Genomic DNA, 16,424 nt, shown 5'->3' on the forward strand with positions numbered 1-16,424 from the left:
AGAAGTTGTGTACGGTGGAAACGTGAAGTGTTGAGATTGTGAACGCAGGTGTGACTCGTGCGGAGGCGCCCGTGTCTGGCGACTTGGTTATGACGAGGCGCGCCCACGTTGGGCAAACAATACGATCGTGCGACGAGGTGAACGAAGGGTTGGTGAGTCATGTGGCAACCGTGCGGAGGTGACGACGAGCTAGGCAACCGAGTTTGCCGAAATTGAAAATTGGCTAAGTGTAAATTTGGGGTTTCCCAATATTTAACTTGTACTTTTAAAAGAAGATTATATATATTGATTCGGGGAGACTCATATTGCAGGGAGTTGCCCCTCCCTTCATACTGTTGTGCATTTCTATTGCATAATGCTCTTTATGTGAATGTTATGGGCTTTCACTTGTATAAAGGAACACATTAATAATACTCGGTTGTGAAACACAAACTAAGTAGGATAAGTGGAATGTTAGGCGTAGTCTACAATTGTAAGTATTGGTGAAAAGAAAACGGTTGGTAGTGTCGCACCTCGCTATAAGCGGTTGAAAGACTACCGCAAGTGTAGGGGTGTGTCAACTTTGGTTGAAGTGGAAATCTTTCCTCCAAAACATGCAGAATCATGATGGTGTTTGGAGGAGCTCCACTTCATGTGGATGTCGGAGGATCCAGTTATTCCCGTTACCATGTTGACCATTTTGAACTCAGACGGGTACATAACAAAAGTGGAGTAGATGCTAAGGCCCTACACAATCTCCAAATGAAGGAAGTCAAAGACCCTCAAAGTGGTATGACTATGCCACGATATGACCTCCTCACCATTCAAAAATGGAGGAATGCTCTTTCGAGTTCTGTAGACATAAGTGGGTTTGATCTCGACGACCAAGTTTAAAGGGTGACACCTCTAACTCACTCTCTCCACGGATACAATATATAACATGTATAATGTTTTGTTTTTAAAAAACAGCCATGAAGACTATGGATAGCATATTCATATTTATGAGAAGAATAATTTAAATAACATCTATTATAAAATAACACCCACAGGAGTTTTTTTTGCCCTTATGCCTTCTCTCAACCCTATCCTCTCCAAAGGATTGGAGATCTGGTAGATGAGTTTCTCATGGCATGCCAGGGATTCCCATTACCATTAAAGGTGTTTGGGGCCCTTCTTTCAGAAAAAAAAAAAGACAAATCTCAAATCTCTTTGGCAGAATACACTTTCCCGAGTACATGAACTTCCAAATGATATCCACAAGAAGTTAAAGATTAGTTATGATGCACTCCTGAGAAGGAACAACAAATATTCTTAGATATTGCCTGCTTTTTCATGGGAGAAAAGAAAGATGTCACCGTAAAAATATGGGACGAACCACCGTGCAAGGGTTATTCGAGGTTTCAAAATATGGAGAGCGAATGCTTGGTGGAAGACTGAAGTGGACAGCGATAATTATATACACATGCATGATCACCTCCGGGATTTGGGAAGAGAGATTGCGCGGATAAATTGCCGCTCCGTCTTTGGCAATTTCGATAATTTTTGGAAAATGAACAGGGATTGATTGAAGTGCGAGCAATTAGGATGTTTCTTAGCAACAATACGAATTCGGATTCGCATTCGGATAGCATAATGTAACGTTGTCATGGCGCAAAAGGAGTGAGGAGCTGCTCGGGAACAGTCTGGTGAAGCTTTCCCGTAGACTGTATAGTACATGTTATCGTTTTTTGGGTATTGGTTTCGAAAAGTTGCAACTTCTTGATACTGAAGGGGATGTTCTGGAGTGCATTTTGAGAAGGGTGCACTCCCCACATCTCATATGGCTCTCTTGGCGTGAGCGTTCCTACTATTTCCTGCCTTCGTGGATACCAATGCAGAATTTAAGGGTTTTGAAGGTCAAAGGGAAACTATTGAAAACATTGTGGCAAGGAAGATCGCAGGTAAATCTGAAATTGTTTGTTCTTTAATAGTTGATATTGCAGACCTCGACTCGAATGGAATTGTAGGAGTTCTGTTGATGAGATTCATCGGCTTGTTATAACTTTTATTAAACACATTTTGCAGGCGCCTCTTCAGTTGCGGGAGTTAGAGATTTTCGGTAACATATGGAAGATCCCAAAATCCATAGGACAGCTGAGCAGCTGGAACGGATTTTCTTCTGCCGCGGTTGTTTCCAAAAATTGCCAAAGAATTTTGTGATATGAGGTTGCTGAAGGTTTTGGTGTTAAGAGAGTGCTCAGAACCGAAGGCGCTGCCAGAGTCCTTCGGGAATTTACCGAGTCTCCAACACATGAGCGGTCTCACTGCGCGACATTGCAAAGGCTGCCAGAGTCCTTTGGGAACTTGCCGAGCCTCCAACACATGGAACTGTCTCACTGCCCGATATTCGAAAAGTTGCCAGAGTCGTTCGGTAACTTGCCGAGTCTCCAACACATTGAACTGTCTCACTGCAAATTGAAGAGGTTGCGAGAGTCCTTCGGTAATTTGCCGAGCCTCCAACACATAAGCTGTCTGAGTACTCGAGTTTGGAGATGCTGCCAGAGTCCTTCGGCAACTTGCCAAACCTCCAACACATGGAGCTGTCTTCGTGCCCGAGTTTGAAGATGCTACCAGAGTCTTTCGGTAACTTGCCCAACCTCCGACACATGAAGCTGTCTCACTGCCAGAGTTTGGAGAGGCTGCCAGAATCCTTCGGTAACTTGATAAACCTACAACGCTTGGTGCTGATTAGGTGCGAGAACCTGCGGAAGCTGCCAGAGTTCTTTGGTAACTTGCCGAATCTTCAACAAACGTGGCTGTGTGGGGTAGGATTAGGGGGTGTGAGGAGGATGCCAAAGCCCTTAGGTACCTTGACGAACTTTCAGAGCAAGTGGTTGTCTGGGTGCTGTAGTGCTAAAGTCCTTCGGTAGTTGATGAATGTCCAACTACATGCAGCCATATTTGGATCAAGAGTTTGGAGAGCTGCCAAAGTCCATCCAGTAATTTGACGCCTCCAACAGATGGAGTTGTATAATTATCCCAAAAAACAAAAATTGCGTGAAACTGAATAACGTACTATTTTATCTTCCCTTAACAAAACTTGAAGTACCGGGGGTGAACATTGTATCTCATTATTGGAACTTAGATTGTGCCAACCTGAAGTGGGCTGAGGGAGTAGTAAACAACCTGCACCACAAAAGATTACCGTTAGTTAGATTTGTAATAACTAAATTGAAATAGAATTTGAAGAATTTTCAAGATGTCCTTTTAGTACATTAGTTAATGTCCTTTTATTCAAGATGCCTTGTATAATTATATTCCCATAAAATATAAAAATAAATAATAAATAATTTTTTTGAGGTTTAATGTCATTTTATTATTAATGAACGTTTTTATAGTTATATTCTTATTAGCGATGACTTGCCGAATTTCTTTTTTATGTTTTCCAGGGATTTAGCTCATCGAAAGTTAAAATTATAGATTATTGGATATTAACTTTATGAATAAATGCTATTTTTTAATATTAAGTTTTTTAAATAATTTATAAAAGTTATAAATACATAACTTTTTAAGATTGGTTCACTAAAAACAACTAGTTTGAGATATGAAAGGAAAATAATTTATATAGTTGAAAATTTTTATTTTAATTATATAATATTATAAAATAAAAATAATTAATTATACTGTAATTTAAAAATAAAAATAAAAATATTTTATTTTATTAGAATAAAATTATTTCCTTTATTTATAATAAATAATAATATATAGTTCTCCACATGGGGTAGCTCAAGTGGCAAGGGTCGTGGAAATGAAGTCTCACCGAACCGGAAGTCTTGGGTTCAAATCTCGGGCTACCCCTCCCCCGTAGAGGGGTACATAATGGACATGTAAATAGGAGAGTCCTGCGGGAGCTTACAAAAAAAAATTAATAATATATAGTTAATATTACATCTAAGTAATGCTAATTTTTTAATTATAAATTATATTAATTGTTTTTATTATAAATTATAATAATAAATAATAATTTAGGATTGGGAAAGTTTTAAGTGTTAATATTTGAAAATGGGTTAATTTTCTATGTTTTTTACAAAAATTATATTTGCTTATTTTCATTTTTCAAAAAATTATTTTTCCAAATTATATATTATAAAATTAATTTACTTTAAAAATATTAAAAATTTATGAAAATCACTAAATTTTTGAACATTTTTACAAAAATATCCTATTATATTAAGGATTAGTAAAATTCATCAATATTTATCAATATTTCTAAATTTTAAGATAAATTTCCATCCTTAAAATTTTTTAAAAAAATAGTGTTCCTCAAAATAGTATTTCTCTATGAGAAGCACTCACAGCCACGGAGCCACTGTGGCTATGCGATGTGGCTATGCGATGGTACTGCGCTGTCTGTTAGATAATTAGATTATTTCTAACCGTTGGTTGTCCTAATACAACACCATTCTGCACACACCTGTCTACCACCAACACCTATCATGCATGGCCCTGCCCACTAGTAGCTCCAACATTTACACTATCTTGGACAAGCAGACTGAATACCGAAATAGCAAAATAGCAGAGATAAGTATGTGCTTAACTTCTCCGATTCTTTTGCTTCTTGTGTTTCTTGGTTTTTCCATGAGCTGAACAAAGATTATTTTATCTTTCCAAGACAGTTCTGAGGAGGTCGTGTGTTCCAGCCATGAATACCCAAATAACAGAGGTAAGTATGTGCGCTTGGTAAGTACTCCCATTCTTACGCTTCTTGGGTTTTCCGTGAGCTGAACAACGATTATTTTATATTTCCAAGCCAGTTTTGAGGAGGTCGTCTGTTCCAGCCCTGAATACCGAAATAGCAAAGATAAGTATGTGCCCTTCGTAACTGCTCTTATGGGTTTTTCCATGAATTGAACAACAATTATTTTATCTTTCCAAGGAATTGTTTAGGAGGTCGTGTGTTCTAGCCCTACTGCGATCTTTATGGTCAACGATTTTTTTCTCTAAGGTCCCATGATATGACGGGAACAGTGGAATAGAGACTTCTGTGTTTTCTATTTCTGTGATTGCATGGCCCATTATTTTGCACTTCTCTTTTAATTCTTGTTTAATGTTTCTCACCGTGTCCTTGTCGACTCTCTCCGGTTCAAACTTTCCCATGGTAAGACTTCCATTGTCAAATTATTTAACAAATCTAATTAATAATCGAAGTTTCAAAATTTTATTTGTACTACGTTCTATGTGCTACACAAATCAACGTGGAGGCTTCTTTGACCTAAAGATTTATTAGACTGTATTTACAACCTTTTACTTAATGGAAGTCGTTAGGCAAGCCACACATTGAATATAAAATTTTTCCAGCATCCTTAATTTTAATTTAATGTTTTTAGTACTCAAAGGGTAAATTTGGACGACTCAATTAAAGCACAACACGCGATGGATCATATCACTATCGAGACTGTTGCTGCACCCTTCATTCTTCTCCACAACGCGCGTTTTTCATATAACTATCTTGTGTATTGAGTCAATCTTAACAAGGCAATCTATTCGGTGGGCAGAAACATGTTCGAATAGCTCCACAATATCCGCAACGACAAGAAGACCTACAGCAACCCAGATTGCCTTTTCTATATGCCGGTCTCGCGCGTATCTTGTTAAGAATTACGAGAAATGACATCTTTCTGAAAATCATGAAAGATGGGTTCTTGTTTGCTATTTTGTGTGGTTGTCATGGTGTACTTGATTCTACTCTACCCGACGTAGTGCACCTAAGCATCTGGGTTGCTATAGAAAATTCATACTAGTGAGTCTGTATCTTGATTTTTATTGGATATGCTTAGGGTTTTAGCCCTAGATTCCCGAGATTTCTAAAGGAAAGTCAATCTGATAAGCAATTGTGTTGTTTTCCCACACAAATGGCTGGGAAAAATGTTTTGCAGTGTGCTTGCTTCGACGCAGCATGGACAAAGCAGAAATATGGATCTTTAATTATAGGTTTAATTTTTGGTTATCTTATATAATGAACTAATAGTATAATTAAGGTTAAAGGTAACAAATCAATCTAAATAAGTTTTGCATTTTAGTTTGAATAATTGGGTATAGTTTGTTCACTTTCATCTTTGTGCAATTCTTGTAAAAGTAGGTATTGGTTGGCCAATAAGATTAAAGTAAGACTAAAAGATTAGAGACCCAACTCAGTTAGAAGTTACAGGCTAGATATATACCTCATTCTTGTAAAAAGAAAAAAAAGCATAAGGTTCAAAGAATAGAGGCCAATTCAATGATAAGTTACATGCTAGATCTATATATGTAAAGAGAAAAGATGTCGAACATTCCAATCAAGCAAATTCACATTTTTCTAGGTTCACATTTTGGGAATAGTGCCCATTTTCTTTTGGGTTTTATAGTTTTGAAAACATGTCAACCCAACAATTCACTGATAAGCGTGCTAGACTTATAGCTTACCTAAGTAAAAAAAAAATATCTAGATAAGTGTTGTGACCAAGTTTCTCTCTTAATAAACTAAGTCAAGACAATGGTCACAGATGAATCTAGCTATAGAAGGAATCTAGATAAGTTTTGTGATTAAGTTATCCCGATTAATAAGCTAACTCGAGACACTGGTCAGCGATGAATCTGGCTACAATGGTTAGATCCTAATTTGTTTTTTGTGATTAAGATAACTTATTTTCATAACCAGTTTTATGGAATCATCACGAAACTCATCACTGCTAAGTAAATAAATCTGTAAAGAGAAAAGATGTTGAACGTTCCAATCAAGCAGATTCACATTTTCTGGATTTACATTTTGGGAATAGTGCACATTTTCTTCTAGGCTTTGCGTGTTTGAAAACATATCGACCTTGCCACTATAGTTGGTCATTGGTTTTCTTGGGTCTCTTTCGAGCGTTGGAAACTTTCATTCGATGCTTATTGTATTCACAAAAACCTTTAGCAATGGTTTATGTCAATGGTTTATGGATTTCATTTTTTCACGAAAATTTTGTTGAAGCTGTGTAAAACTGAAGAAATGGAACTAAAATTACTAATGATAAAAAAATTAAAAGAACGAGAAAGAAAATTATTTTCTGGACACGGATAAAATAAAAACACTTGTAATTGAACAAACATCGGCGTCTTGAATTAAAAATTGAACGAAATTTTGACAAGATTGTGGTGACGTGGATATGATAAAATCAATTGTAATTGAACCAAGATTGGTGTCTTGAATTCAAAATTGAATTTATATCCCGCTAGTCTAGAACATAAAATTTCAGGTGCATTTTCTCAAACTATTAAACAACAATGAAATTGGCATTGGGAGATTTTTTTTTCCCATTATTTAATTCAATTTTGTATTTTCCATTTTATTTTTGATTGAATTTTTTACTGATTATCAGTGGTTATAAGTTTTTTAAACATCAAATTGGAACAAGGAACTAAAATTTCAAATGATAACTAAAATTGTATCAATTTAAATAATAATTTTGATGGGAAAACACTTTAAAAAAAAATCACAAGTTGTATTGCTGTAAAAGTTTAAATGTAACAAAATCAATTTAAAATATAAATAATTACATTAAATTATATGATTAATAATCAACACACAATTATTCCACTAATTAATATAGATTTTCCAAAAAACACGAGCAAAAACGACTTCCGTGTGCAATGATAGTCCTTACTTGTGATTTTGGATTTGAATGCTATTGGAATCCCGCTAACGCAACAAAGTTTTGGGGACGACTCTCCTCTCAACCGTAAGGTCAAATGCACATAATATTTCTACACTTACCACTCCCAAACCTTCAATCAACGTACTACTCTAAGGAATCCTTTGTCTCCCAACACTTTTCTCACAAGAGAATGGATCGAGGAATAATGAATCTCATCTTCCTCATATTCTATTAAATAGACCAAACAATGGAAAGGGCTTGCATGCATACATTCCATCCAACTTTGATTTATTTTATTTTATTTTATTTGAAGTTTTTACTTAATCTAATATTTCTCTTAATTTAATTCTTTATTATTTTATTCATTTTTACTTTTTGTTAATTTTACTTATTTTTATTATTTTTATACTTCTTAGTTTAACCAATTTTTATTTTAATTTACTTTTTGTTAACTTTACTTATTTTTACTATTTTTATAATTTACTTTTATATATATTTATTTCGAACACTATTATTGTTATTTACTATTTTATTTATTTATTATTATTATTATTAGCATTAGCGGACATTACATATTCCCCTTGAATCATTTAACATTTTATTTATTTAGTTATTTATTACTTCATGTTTTCCCTACACCCTCTGTTGAACTAGTATAACCAACAGGCATCGAAAATTTCCACAACACCCAGAAAATCTCAAGGAATATTTGTCATTTTTCGCACTTTTGGAACTAGGCATAAGCCTCATCGGTCTATATCCTAGCCCAAGGCTCACGCTCGACTTAGACTTCATCGACCCCAAGGCACACATCCGGTTTCAGTCCTTAATGACTCCAGGCATCTCGCAAGGCTGGTCCACTCCACGGGGCTTTCACTCAATGAACCTCTAACATATCGTGTGCGTTTGTGGCATATTAAACAATACCCTTAATTTGACTACATATTGGAAAATACTTCTAAAAATCACATTATTTAGCCCCCTACAAATACAAACCCAATACACCTTCCCAATTTAAAATACCCCCAGTTTCACTAGATATTGTAGTTATCTATTTTTTCATTAACATTTTTTCTACCCCTTCATATTTTTTCATTAAATTTGAGCTCCATTTTTTATACCTGCCAATCTAAAAACCCTTCACCTCCTATATATCTCCTAATATATTATGCTATTTTTTCCTCAATATATTCCCCAATATGAACCCACGTTGTATGGTATTGGTCTCCCAGTGAAGCACTCGTGGCCCATTCCCTCCACACCCACTAAGGTGCACATCCCTAGGCATCGAATTCCTTACATCCCCACTAGAGTTTGGCATCCCAATCCAATATCAAGCACTTGGCCTACAATATCAGGCACTTAACCTCCTCAAGATGGTCCCACAATGCCTCAAGAGTTATCCATCAAGAGTTATACAAGACAAAGGAACCACTGGCATATGTATTGTTGATTGAGTTTTTCCCCAGCCCATATGGTGTTAGATATTCTCCCTCACAAGTATGGGCTCCAACAAGATCATCAAATAAATCAGTCGTCTCGACCCATTTGTGGATTTCCTGTCAACAACCACATCTCAACTTACAACCAATGCATTAGCTATAACATCATAATATCATAGAAAACAATCCATATACCAAGTCTTGCATGTCATCATGAGAATATAACATCATTGTTATCACAAAATTTTGCATGTCATAAATCTACATATAATTACCACATGCTTCACACCATAATATCCTCCTAATTTATAACATCAACCTTCAACATCAAAGACATATTATCACATAATAAATGAACCACATGTCAATATACCTCAACATAAAATCATAATCCCTATGCATATCATATTCACCATAAGAATACATCATCATTATCGTAACAAGTATATAAATAAGAACCACATGTGCATCATTATCCTCATAGCATAACATCATAAATAGGATAATCACTTCAATACATCACAAATATAGAACAATAATCCACTATAAGTATTCTTATCATGAATCGATTTCATTTTCTTATATAAACAATGAATACCAACTATAAAATGAGATTACTCAACATCCCTCTAGGATCTAAGCTACCTCACCCATACTATTAATGTTATGTTTCCATCAAGATACCAATTACTTTTCGATAATCATTTCCACTTCGTTTAACTAGGAAGTTGACCATTTACACCTTAGGTATACTCATCTAAGTACATCATTACATTTCAAATGAGCCTCATCATCTTGAGCCTTAATCTCTCGTAAAATATTCTTCCTTCTCCAAGGAAATTTTAGTGAAATTCATTTTTAATATATTACCATTTGTACAATCATTTAAATCATCAATATCAAGTTAAAATTCCATGATCACTATACATATTTTTCTTATCCATTCTAGTACCGTTCTACTTAATGACACACATACACTAGGTCATCTTTGTTTAAGTTTGTTATCTTGCTTAATCAACTTGCATGAGGGTTTGTTGATCCCTAGTAATTTATCCATCATTGTGTAATTATCATTATACATCCTCAAAATACCTAATTATCTCATCAAGTTCTCATCTCAATACTACTTGATCTCACTTGTTTTTTCAATTTGTGCATATTCTTCTTGAAGTATCATTATAGAATTTCCAACAACATATGTTCTTATGCTTCATGCTCAATGTTTTCTCATTAATCCACCTAGTTTATCGCTTGTCATTTCTCACCAATTACAAGTATTCACAAATTCCAATCTTGACACTTTTAAATTTTGTAGGTCATCACTATGACCCTTACCAATCATGTTGTTCAATCCACTCATCAATATCCTCGAAACAAAGTCATAACATCTTGAATTCTATTCTATAGGTACTTTAAATACATTCCACATCCACTTTAAATACTTTCCACATGAAACTCCCAATTCTTTATGGATTGTATATCGTACTAATATTTTCTCTTTGATAGGAAAACATGATAAGTGATCAACATTACCTCCTTTCATTTATATCATTAAATTCTCACTTCCACATTACATCATTCCTAGTAGGTTGTCATAGTAATCATCACCCCATAGTTTCATCATAAGTTTGAAAAGTTTTTTATGGATTGGTCATCATCTCATTGGGATATAAAAAGGCTTTAGACACTTCAACCTTCCGTATTTCAGTTAGTTTCCACAATGCATCACTCTAAAAGGTGTGCCTCTTAAGAAGTGCAAACATAAAGATCTTAGTGACAATGAAATTCCTATATTTATTTTTTAATACAACCTCTTTAAGATACACATGACTTACATTAATTTCAAAACAATCAATTTGTACATAATCCACCTTAATTCACTCAAATATGATTTTCCACACCTAGTTTGCACATGTAACTTGGAAAATTTAGCCTATTATTAGTCTCGAATGTTACTTCATATTGGATGACCTCTTCCTAATGTTCATAGTTAGGATTTCATTACCATTCTTTCCTTCTTCAAGAGGCTACATCCTTAGAGAAAAGTCAACCAACAAACTATCAATATTCACCATGAATCCAAAATTTCAATCACTCCATCTTACTTAACCAACTAATCCACATCATTATTACTAGGTTTTTGTTTATTCACTTCTCCTCCAATGTAAGTAATCAAATATGATCTCAATCCTTGCATCTTTTCTTCTTTTATTTCATCTTCTTTTATTTTATTATTATTTAATATTCAAATAAATTATTTATCAATTATTAATTTACACTCAAATTTCTTATTAAATCAAATACCACACTCATAAATATTATAAATAATAATTTTATAAACCTTCATACAATGAAATATTACAATGTACTTCTAATAAATATTTTTTTCTTTTTTTTTTTCAAATCACAATTTTTTTTTTTTTTAATCATCTCTCAACTACTTTTACAAAAACCATCTATTTCCACCCTTTTTTTAATACTGATTTTTTAATACTTGACCAAAATAGAAACCTCTCTTAGAATGTTATTATATCATTATTATTCTATTTTTACAAATACGTAACTTTTATATTATTAATAATTATGTAAGTCATAACAAATTAACTAGAACTTCTCTTTATGTTTTGGGTTTTGGTTTCAAGTTTGAGATATAACTTTAGTTATCTATAATTAATTTACAATTAGAATATAAATTTTAATTATCTATAATTAGTTTGTATTTTAGCTATTTCTAAAATAATTTATAATTTAAAAATAAACCATAAAGTTTAAGATAAAAATCAAATAAAGAACGAGAATTATGTCTGAGAATAGGCATGCTTTCACTACCAACATTCAACATAGAAAGAAGAGAGAAAATGGAAAACAGAGATAGGTTTTCTCAGCTCAACAATAGGGTTTGGGGCGCTGCCACCATATTCTATCCCTTGGACAGCTCACTGGGCTGCAAGGATGCTGATGCATAGGGACGATGGCGACTCCAGTCTCCCGGATGGGGTTTATCTGAGGAACATTTTCAGGGCTGATTTGTAGCACATGATTTTGATATCTCTCTGAGCCCATAGATATTAGATCCATCAGGATGATTTGGCTACCATGGCTGTCGCAGATGGTTTTATGGTCAGCAAAGACTGTATATTCCTCTGGGCACAAAGAAATTGATTGCCGCTAGATTGGTGAAACGCTCCCCAGTTGTGGCCTGCCTATGACTAAGGGCATTGCAAGGGGGAATGGATCAACTAGGGGTGTTATTCGGTGGATGGATCACTGGGATCATGATGCCAAGGTGGAGGTAGGACCATCTGGCTGGTTACTCTCTGCAATCATTAGCTACAAAGATTTCACATCCTTTCTACGATTCAAGATCAAGGGAACTCTCGTGCCTTGGTCGGTTCTGCTTCATGGACCATATGTGGGGCCACAAATAAGGCATCCCACAAAAATGCGATCACCTTGGTCTTCAGCACAGTTCGGGGTACCTGTTTTTGGGTGGTCTACTAATCATACAAGGGAGACCAGCCATGAGAAACTGGGAAACAAAACCCTGAAGGATATCACAGAGACCTTAATGCAGTGCGGCGCATCTGATGCTACTTAGCCTAGACACCTTCATACGGAAACAAAACCCAAACCTCTGGTAAATTCTCTTTGATTTAATTTTTTTTTATTAAAACCCCTTCCGAGATGTCACTTTTGGTTTGGGTACATGCAACAAACTGTGTGTTTCATTTGAAGAATCTCATCTCCCATCATGTTGGATATCCTATTGGATTACAACATCTGATTTTTGGGGGCAGAGCACTCCAGGACCCCAGGCCCCTCATGGACTACAATATTTTACCTGTGTCTACCATAATACTCAATCTGAGGCTGAGAGGTGGCACGATAGACTATAGTAAAACAAATTATACAGGAGGAGGCATTGGGAGTAGCTCAACAAAAAATACAAAAACACATCAGAAGCACAAAAATGGAGGACTTTCTTTCAAGAACATCCTCCAAGGGAAAAATACACCTTCAACAACACCAAAGCAAGCTGGAACCAAACCCAGTCCATATATTGTGGAGCAACTAAATTAGGCATTATATTAAAATGGACACACAAATACTGGAGGAAATAATTTTCACATTCGCATGAATTTGTGTGGAAGTAGATCTTAGCAAAGGCTTACGAGACCAAATCCAACTGAAGCACAAACATAGGTGCTGGACACAGATACTAGATTATGAAAATACATCATTTAGATGCAGAATATTCCACCAAACAGGACATCTACAAAATACGTGCCCTAAAGCCAAAAAAGATACTTGAAGAAAGAAGAAAATAGGGAAACAATCCAAGGGATGGAAATTTCCCCCACCAGTCTCTAATGAGGAGGAGGAAGCTGATGTGGAACATCCCATACCCAATGAGAACAATCAGATGAACAAAGAACCAGAAGCACAGGAATTAAATCCACAAGATCTGATGGACTCGCAGCTAGCAAAGATACTAGAAACAATGGATACCAGTGGATCCAAATGACTACATACATCAGACAACTCTGATTCTGATAAAGACAACCCTCGACCTAAGGCTGACACTTCGCTTGCACTTGTATCTTCGATGCCAACTCAAGGGGAGTGGTGCAAGGTTGAGAAGAAAAAAGGGAGAAAAGCATGATTTTTCTCCCCATTTGTACATTATTTTTTCTTTCATTGAATTTATGATCAGCAGTCATTGACTTGCCGATGAAATGCGTCACAACATCTGCAACATGTAATTTTGTTTTCATTAATAAAATTACGATTTTTCTTTTGGGAAAAAACAATCAAATAAATTTTAGTTAATTATGACCAGTTATATATAACTAGCTTTAAATAAGTTTTAATTTAAATAAATATTAATAATAAAATTTAAAATACTTTTAGTTAATAACTAGTTTTCCATTTGAAATATAACTTGTAATTATCAATAACTAGTTTTTAATCTGAAATATAATTATTTTTAGTTTTTGTTTAATAAATTGTTACTTAACAATTAGATCACAAAGTTTATAATAACAAATATAAACAATTAACTTAAAATAATTTTTAATTAAAAAAAAAGTTCAAAAGAAAAGTAATTCGCTTTTATATTTAATATGCAAAAAATACAATTTGAGATTAATAACATATACATATATATTATTAATTGTGTTTTTTTATTAAAAAAAAAAAACAACTTATAATAATGTATTTAAAGTATTCGCGTTGCTATATTGTAGAGTGTGTATACACGTCCAAAGATTATTTAATTTTTTTTGTTTTATCTACTTTCACAAAAGAAATGATATTTATTTAATAATTTTCATAATAATTATTTTAAAAATAATGATATTTATTTAATAATTTATATAATAATTATTGTTGAAAAAGGATGAAAATTGTGTTTATTTCTCAAATTAATATCTTCAAATCTCTCCCCATCGTCGCAACCAAAATATGAATTTAATTAAATATTTTTCTCAAACTTTTACCTAGAGGTCACATAGAGTTGAATCCACTTTGATACCATATGTAACAACCTCAATTTAAAATATACAAATAATTACATCAAATTATATGATTAATAATCAACACATAACTATTCCACTAATTAACATAGAATTTCTAAAAGACACAAGCAAAGACAACTTACCTGTGGCGATGATATTCCTTACTTATGATTTCTGAGTTGAATGCTATTGTAATCCCACTAACCGCAACAAATTTTTGGGGACGACTCTCCACCAAACCATAAGCTCAACTTCACATAATCTTTCTACAACTAGCCACCCCGAGCCCTCAATCAATGTACCACTACAAGGGAATCCTTTGTCTCACAACACTTTTCTCCCAAGAGAATGGATGGAGGAATGATGATTCTCATCTTCATCATCGTCTATTAAATAGGCCAAACAATGGAAAGGGGTATGCATGCACACATTCCATGTGTTACCATGCAACTTTTTTTCTAATTTTTAATAATAAGTTTTACTTAACTTAATATTTCTCTTAATTTAATTCATTCTTAATTTATTCCTTTTCACTTTGTGATAACTTTACTTATTTTTATAGTTTACTTTTATTTATATATTTATTTAGAACTCTAGTATTGTTATTTACTATTTATTTATTTATTTATTATTATATTATCGTCATTACATATTATTTATTTACTATTATTATCTTTTCTTTATTGTTTATCATCTATTTCTTATATTTTAATATTATAATATATTATTTTTTATTATTATTAGGGGACATTACAAAAGGACGTTAATTAATAAATGATCTTTGTGTGAAGGAATGTCATTGATCTACTTTAAGAGAGAGAATTGATTAGTCTCAAACCAATTTATTTATCCAATTGATTAGTCTCCAACCAATTTATTTATCAATGTAATTAAGTCTTTTCCTTCATCAGATACAACCCTATGGTCATATTTTCAAACTAATGAATTAAATTCCCAAATATTCTCAGACTAATGAATTGAAGTATCATTGACTTGATCATAAATGTTGAGGACATGTAACTGATTAATTAATTGCAATCTCATCCACTTCATTAAAGATTTTTATGAAGTTGTTTGATTTTGTTTATTTTGAGCAAAAGTTTAGTAGAGATTTTCACAAAAATCTAAGTGCTTGAAAATTTAAAAAAGATCCCTAGTGTTCTTAGCGTGGAAGTTTCAATGGGATAGTTTTTGTGGAGTTTCAAAGTCTCAAATATTCTCAGACTAATGAATTGAAGTCTCACTGACTCGATCATAAACGTTGAGGACATGTAACAGATTAATTAAATGTAGTTTCATCCACTTCATTAGATACTTTTACGAAGTTGTTTGATTTTGTTTATTTTGAGCACAATTTTAGTAGAGAATTTCACAAAAATATAAGTTCTCCAAAATTTAAAAAAGATCTAAGTGTTCTTTGAGTGGAAGTTTCAATGGTGTAGTTTTTATTTAAATATTTTTGAAAGTTTTTTGAACTAAAAGTGTTCATTAGGGGATTTTTGAGTCCTAAAATGGGTCTCCTAAGGAAATTATAAAATAATAGTGGAAATAATAAAATAAGACTAGATGACATCATCAAATTTTATAGGGAAAAAAGAAAAAAAACTATTTTTTCAACTCGTATTTTCAACTTATCTCCTTATGGGTTTACTCAAATTTCGAGTGGAAAAGCTCGTTGGATGCATAATTTTATTCCTCATCCAAGGAGTACCCATGTTGCATACTTTTGATTGACCCCCTACACAAAAATTGAGAAATACATGAAAAACGTGGTTGCAATCACATTGTTTTATGTATTTCTCATTTTTCGTGTAGCAAGGTACATCGAAAGTATG

The 16,424-nt window shown here is 33.6% G+C and overlaps 1 pseudogene; it reads right to left on the bottom strand.

Moving 5' to 3' along the window:
- The window catches only part of LOC149182240 (uncharacterized), a 30,409-nt pseudogene extending 28,714 nt beyond the window's left edge, over positions 1 to 1,695 (bottom strand).
- Positions 1,696 to 16,424: the final 14,729 nt, after the last annotated feature.

The sequence above is a fragment of the Pinus tabuliformis genome, chromosome 3_2 (genome assembly GCF_031772625.1).
Source record: "Pinus tabuliformis cultivar Carrire ecotype Pingquan chromosome 3_2, CPIR1, whole genome shotgun sequence".
NCBI classification, from domain to species: domain Eukaryota; kingdom Viridiplantae; phylum Streptophyta; class Pinopsida; order Pinales; family Pinaceae; genus Pinus; species Pinus tabuliformis.